This window comes from Palaemon carinicauda, chromosome 19, assembly GCF_036898095.1.
Source record: "Palaemon carinicauda isolate YSFRI2023 chromosome 19, ASM3689809v2, whole genome shotgun sequence".
Lineage (NCBI taxonomy): Eukaryota > Metazoa > Arthropoda > Malacostraca > Decapoda > Palaemonidae > Palaemon > Palaemon carinicauda.
In genome coordinates, this window is record NC_090743.1 from 21,252,243 (window position 1) to 21,259,742 (window position 7,500).

At 35.0% G+C, this 7,500-nt stretch overlaps 1 long non-coding RNA gene across 1 annotated transcript in view; it reads left to right on the forward strand.

Annotated features, from left to right (window-relative positions):
• The window catches only part of LOC137658515 (uncharacterized), a 390,514-nt gene that overhangs the window by 17,147 nt on the left and 365,867 nt on the right, over nucleotides 1–7,500 (forward strand). Inside the window, exon 2 of the long non-coding RNA XR_011047353.1 lies at nucleotides 2,873–2,918. This is a non-coding gene — a long non-coding RNA (uncharacterized lncRNA). The remainder of the gene's footprint in view (nucleotides 1–2,872; nucleotides 2,919–7,500) is intronic.

Here is a 7,500-nt window from a genome sequence, read left to right on the forward strand (position 1 = left end):
ATCTAGATTATAGGAATTCTGTGAAGGTCTAAGTAGCAGGTTGGACTACAGCTCACAAAGTCAGAGATAAAGGTCTGCCCCAAACCTTTAAGAAGAATCTTGTAGTTGGACAGGTATTGGAGGCAGCAGTTTGGAAGCAATAAAAAACCTTTACAACCTTCTATTTAAGAAAGTATACCCCCAAGTCCTTCATTTTTTTCCTTTGGTCCTCTAGTGGCCGCTCGAATTGTTTTGTAGCTAGTCCAGCCCTCACACGGGACAGGAATTATCTTGTTTTTGGAGATGTGTCAGTGCAAGTTTGAATGGAAAGAAGAAAGACTGGCTCCTCTGTCTTCTGTTTCTTCCTTCTTGGGTTTAGAAGGTATTGTTACATGCTGGATCGGACATTGATGCTGGTAAACTATACTTCTGAGCACAGCACCAATTTTAGACTAGATCTATAAGATGCAGTCCTCCACCGTCCACCCCAATGGTAATCATACGCCAGGTGTTTCATTCCAGAGTGTATCTTGCCCTCAGGAGGGAAGGAGTCCTTCTCTTGCATAGTACCAGGTGCATACTAATTATAGGTCAGGCCTTATCAGCCTGCTCATCGTTATAATTGGGTTGTGGGAGCCATCTCCTTTGCTTCCTTATTTTAGACGGGAATATTCCAGGGAAGAAAAAACAACCAGTTCTGTTTCTCAGAGGGACTTGATCAATGAATAAGTGATTCACCATTTTAAAGAACGAAAAATGTAAAAACTCAGAAGGACAAATACATTTTATAAGTCATTTGTATTTTTCATAGCTATGCGATATTATTCCTTTAAAGTTAAACTTCTAACTTGCGAAGAACGCCAAAACTGAAGTCTTTTGACAGCCCCTCCCACAAACACTTCCTTAAGTTAACTACATCCTTAACGAATTCAAAATATGTTCAAGCGCTGAAGATATTTCCTATTTTATTGGGCTTGTGTTTGTTTGGCCAGGGAAAATACAAATTACGTTTAAATTTGTAATTTTTTTCCTAGCTCGACAAACATGAGTCCTTTAAAGTTGACCACCCCTCTGTCTTGAGCTAAAGGTCAAAAGTAAAGGAGTCTTTGACGTTCATTTAACTACCTCGTAAAGGATTTCAAGGGCCGTTCCAGGTCCGCTGAAGATATTCCCTATTTTGAAGGACCGGTTTGTATTGCCAGAAAAAAATAAAATTCCTTTTTTTCATATTTTTTTTGATGGCAGAGGAAGGCTTAAGGGGCCCATACACGTTCAAAAAAATCGTCAAAATTTTGCATCAAAATTTTGATGCAAACTTTTGACGATTTTTTTGAACGTGTATTTAAGCCTTTAATTTAGAATTTCCGATTTTTACACAGGAAGATACGGTGTGTGTGGGTGTGTGTGTGTGTGTTAGGGGGTGGCCGTGGAGGTTACATGTAGACTACCTTCGTAGGAAAACAATGTAAAGTATTATTTCAAAAGCATAAGGTTTTAATTAACGCTATTGCGTATTCGACAATATTGAGTTAGACCGAAGAGCTGTTGTTGATAAATTTCCTTGATATTTTAATTTAGTAATTCTCTCTCTCTCTCTCTCTCTCTCTCCTCTCTCTCTCTCTCTCTCTCTCTCTCTCTCTCTCCTCTCTCTCTCTCTCTTGTTGCGTTTGAACGTCATCTTATTCTTAGATTTCAAACGAGCTTTTCTTTGGAAAGTGTTGATGTAACGTCAGCTTAGTGTTGAATGATTTATAAACTTCATTATATGACACACACACTCTCTCTCTCTCTCTCTCTCTCCTCTCTCTCTCTCCTCTCTCTCCTCTCTCTCTCCTCTCTCCTCTCTCTCTCTCTCTCTCTCTCTCTCTCGTTGCGTTTGAACGTCATCTTATTCTTAGATTTCAAACGAGCTTTTCTTTGGAAAGTGTTGATGTAACGTCAGCTTAGTGTTGAATGATTTATAAACTTCATTATATGACACACACACTCTCTCTCTCTCTCTCTCTCCTCTCTCTCTCTCTCTCTCTCTCTCTCTCTCTCTCTCTCTCTCTCTCTCTCTCTCTCTCTCGTTGCGTTTGAACGTCATCTTATTCTTAGATTTCAAACGAGCTTTTCTTTGGAAAGTGTTGATGTAACGTCAGCTTAGTGTTGAATGATTTATAAACTTCATTATATGACACTCTCTCTCTCTCTCTGTCTCTCTCTCTCCTCTCTCTCTCTCTCTCTCTCTCTCTCTCTCTCTCTCTCTCTCTCTCTCTCTCTCTCTCTCTCTCTCTCACTTTTTTTTTCATGTGAACCCCTACCGAGTTAACAACTCTAACCTAGATAGGTCCGGTGTATATTGAAAAATGAGCTTTGCTCGGAAGAGGGGTAAGCCAACCTCTTAAAAGGGGGAAGGATATGGGAATGTCAGATTATAAGTATTATATTTGCAAATGTATTCTTTGTAATACTTATTTTTTTTCACTAAATGCCTCCCTCTTAAAAGCCAATTTGATTATTTTTAAAAGGAAAGGAAGCTATGGTAGGCCAATTAACAATTTTTTTTTATTAAGCAGAGTAAATAGCTGTTACTGTAGTAATTTTGTCTCTCTCAATAGACCATTTTGAACCATATATTTTATGCATTTCCCAGAGCTTCAATAGTTCATGACATTATGATAAAAGCACATGTAGCTTTTTGATTGTTTATCTGAATAGAACTATTATTTTTTCATCAGGAAAATTGAGTATGAAGCAATATATTTTATTAATCCATTGTAGCTCGAGACATTTTCAGCAGTAATGCATTTGTTTCAAGAGTTAACGGCTATTCAATTATATATTTATCCATTATTGTATTGAGAATCGAGAGCACTGTTTGCCAATTGTAAAATACTGTATTTAATTTCAGGCTGTATACGATGGCGAAACAAACGATTCATCTGGACACACATTGAGTGAGTACAAATACTATTATTATTCTCCATATTTGATTTATAAGAAGGCCTATCATGAGGTTTTAATTCACACGTTGCCCCTGGAAGATAACCCCCCCCCCATTGATGCACACTTGCATACTGAACAAATGTTACTCATTTTTCATCATTTTTCATTGTGCAGTACCGATTTACTGGTATGACTTCCTGTATCCATTGCGTTAAGTTCCCTTTGTGCTTAGTTGGTGGTCAATGACCTTAGGCTCAGAATGTGTTTTTTCTTCCTTCTTTAGCAATAGAATTAGTGTCAGGGTTCCGTTATAAATTTAGAATCGAGAAAAAGAACAATATTAAGGACATATATAGTGTAAAGGTTCCTTTATAAATTTTGAATCGAGATAAAGGACAATATTAAGGACATATACTGTATAGTGTCGAGGTTCCTTTATAAAATTTGAATCAAGTTAAAGGACAATATTAAGGACATATATAGTGTGAGGGCTCCTTTATAAATTTTGAATCGAGATAAAGGACAATATTAAGGACATATATAGTGTGAGGGTTCCTTTATATATTTTGAATAAAGTTAAAGGACAATATTATGGACATATATAGTGTGAGGGCTCCTTTATAAAGTTTGAATCGAGATAAAGGACAATATTAAGGACATATATAGTGTCAGGGTTCCTTTATAAATTTTTTAATCGAGATGAAGGATAATATTAAGGACATATATAGTGTGAGGGTTCCTTTATAAATTTTGAATCGAGATAAAGGACAATATTAAGGACATAAATGGTGTGAGGGTTCCTTTATAAATTTTGAATCGAGTTAAAGAACAATATTATGGTCATATATAGTGTGAGGGTTCCTTTATAAATTCGAATCAAGTTAAAGGACAATATTATGGACATATATAGTGTGAGGGTTCCTTTATAAATATTGAGTCAAGTTAAAGGACAATATTAAGGACATATTTAGTGTCAGGGTTCCTTTATAAATTTTGAATCGAGATAAAGGACAATATTTAAGACATTTATAGTATCAGGGTTCCTTTATAAATTTGAATCAAGTTAAAGGACAATATTTAGGACATATATAGTGTCAGGGTTCCTTTATAAATTTTGAATCAAGTTAAAGGACAATATTAAGGACATTTATAGTGTCAGGGTTCCTTTATAAAATTTGAATCGGTTTTCTTTATAAATTTTGAATTAGTTAAAGGACAAATTTGAGGGTAAAGTTAGTATTGGGTTATCTTTATAAATTTTGAATCAAGTTAAAATCAAGGGAAAATTTAGTGTCAGGTTTTCTTTATAAATTTGAATAGAGTTAAAGTACAAAATTGTAGGCAAATTTTTGCATAGGATAAGTTTCATGTATCAAACCAGGTAAGTCTTTATGGGCCAATGTTTCTTCTTTCATTATCCTATTATTGAGATTCTGTTTCGTGTAAGCTCATTTTAAATGTTAATTATCACTTGGCCTTAAAGTGTGCAATCATATTAAATATTTTTGTCTATTTTTTATTTATATGCTAGCTAGGAATTCTTTTTTTTTTTTTTTTTTTTTTTTTTTTTTTTTTCTAATGGTTATTTATGGTTAGTCGATGATTGGGTGAAGACCAATGTCAGTTTCTAGGTTGGGTATCTTTCTTTCTGTTGTATTTTTATATCATGTACGGCACTTTCAAATTCTTTAACTTGATCTGTTCTTACGAGATATTGACTGATGTTATTTACGAATGTTGATTAAAATGTGATCTTGAAGAACTATAAACATGTGTGTGGTATGTCTGAGGGCTTTAAACATTAGTTACTTGTCTTGAATGTAAGCTTTTAACTGTTATTTCTGTTCTAAAAGACAGAACTAATACTTTGCATGTTTCTCAGTTCTGTTCTAAAAGACAGAACTGATGCTTAGCGTGTTTCTCTCAGTTATGTTCTAAAAGACAGAACTGATGCTTAGCGTGTTTCTCTCAGTTCTGTTCTGAAATACAGAACTGATGCTTAGCGTGTTTCTCTCAGTTCTGTTCTAAAAGACAGAACTAATACTTTGCATGTTTCTCTCAGTTCTGTTCTGAAATACAGAACTGATGCTTAGCGTGTTTCTCTCAGTTCGGTTCTAAAAGACAGAACTGATGCTTAGCGTGTTTCTCTCAGTTCTGTTCTAAAAGACAGAACTGATGCTTAGCGTGTTTCTCTCAATTCTGTTCTAAAAAACAGAACTGATGCTTATCGTGTTTCTCTCAGTTCTGTTCTAAAAGACAGAACTGATGCTTAGCGTGTTTCTCTCAGTTCTGTTTTAAAAGACAGAACTGATGCTTAGCGTGTTTCTCTCAGTTCTGTTCTAAAAGACAGAACTAATACTTTGCATGTTTCTCTCAGTTCTGTTCTAAAAGACAGAACTGATGCTTAGCGTGTTTCTCTCTGTTCTGTTCTAAAAGACAGAACTGATGCTTAGCGTGTTTCTCTCTGTTCTGTTCTAAAAGACAGAACTGATGCTTAGCGTGTTTCTCTCTGTTCTGTACTAAAAGACAGAACTGATGCCTAACATGTTTTTCTCAGTTTTGTTCTAAAGGACAGAACTCATACACAGCATGTTCGTCTTAAGGGTAAAATCGGCCCTTATAGGATGAACTAGCCAGAACAAGTACCAGGTACGGTTATGTACCATTAGTTACGCAAAAGCATGATTATAACAGTAACTCTTAAACAGCTGTGAAAACAACAACTGGTTATATGACAAATGTTTCTCGCCATTTCCGAGTTCTTTGAAAATGGCCTATATTTCCCTTTCTGATACGCCGCATGACACCTACACCTGTACGCTTACACATGTGTTGTTCAGAGGCCGCCTCTTTGTTAGACACCTGTTACCAAATGGCCCCGTCGGAGTTTAGTGTTCTCAGTGTACCTCCCGGGGTGCACCGTAGGCTTTAAAGGTTTTTGCAGCGTCCATTCACACACACCTAAAGGTGACCCACTTTTTTTTATCCATGTTTACTGAATGGCCTCCCAGGGCTGAGTGCTGGGCCTTTTGATCTATATTCATAAATGCCTCCATCAATTCAACCATCCACTTCCGCTTGGTAATTGAAGCAACGTGGGGTACACGTGTTATTAAATTCTTTCATTATCCTTGTCGCATGTGTTCACTTATTTTGTTTGGCGTTTTTCATGTTTTCATTATTGCCGTAATTTATGTTTATTACAATTTATTATTATTATTATTATTATTATTATGATGATGATGGTGTCTTCAATAACATATGAATGTTAAGTATTTGCTTTCACCATTGCGATGACTCCTTTTAAGCCAAGTGGTCTCGACAAAGTGGAAACTGACCAATGTAGAATATAAAAAGAACATCAATCCGTAGATTAAAATCAAATATTAATTGAATAAACTAGTAATTGCGTGAGAAGCGGCTGACCAGATAGATTCCAGTTAAATTGTCCGGCATGACCTTGAATCTATTTTTTTTTTTGTGTAAAATGCTGTCCAACCTTGAGTTGAATAGTTCTGTAAACTAGATTGTTAATTAAACAAATTTATAGTAGTTTTGTGTTGGTAGTAGGCATCGATGTATCGATGTTTGCTAAGTGTTTTTGTTAGGTCAGATAGATAATTATTTTCCGTGAAATCACTTCACAGCATTTTTTTTCTCGGAAATTCAAAGCAAAGGAACTAAAAGAATCTTTTGGAAAATTTTGGTAATTTTTCCGTTTTTCTTTGCAAGTTATTTAAAATTATCCCAAAATTTTAAAATTTCATTGTTTTATCTTGTTTATAATTCTTTAGACAAATTTAACTTTTAACATAAAAGAAATCTCACATGTGAGTTTTTAAAAGGCGATCTAATGTTGTTACTTTTTTTTTGAGTGTTGGGCATTAGAGGGATCTTTCTCACTTTTCACATTTAGCCAACGAACTTGAAAAGAAGTAATGTTTTCACCAGCCTCTATGTCTGTCTTTCATGGCATTGTGTGATGAGTGGATATATCAGCCACTGTTGAGAGGAATTTGATCTAGCTTGACATAAATTTATTAGAAGACGGTCTCTCTACTTAGCTCATTTCTCATAGAAAGGCCATGGAATGAATATCTAGAAAAATTTCATAAAATTATGTTAAAAGTAACACCTACTCAATGTACAGTGTATGACTTCAGTTTCTTCATTATCTCTTTTTGCTCTATATTCCTTCGATTATTTTCAACGCGAATTTAAACCTATTCTATATATATTTATATTTAAAGGTTGCCTTACCTTATCTTTGAAAGACTGCAGTGTTGAACTGCTCTTAATGCCTCCGAAACTTGTGTATTGTTTTGATGGAGCAAATTCCTTAAGTCACTCAAAGTTTGAATACAGTATTTCATCTCTTGCCACTCGCCTCAACAGGAGGGATTTTAAGGCAATTCTTTTAATACATTAAAAAGAGGCAAGTTAGTTTCACGTATGTAGAAATGAATATTTCCCAGTTATTATTATTAGTTGAACTGCAACCCTAGTTGGAAAATCAGGATGCAATAAGCCCAAGGGCTTCAACAGTGAAAAATAGCCCTGTAAGGAAAGGAAATAAGGAAATAAATAGCCTAT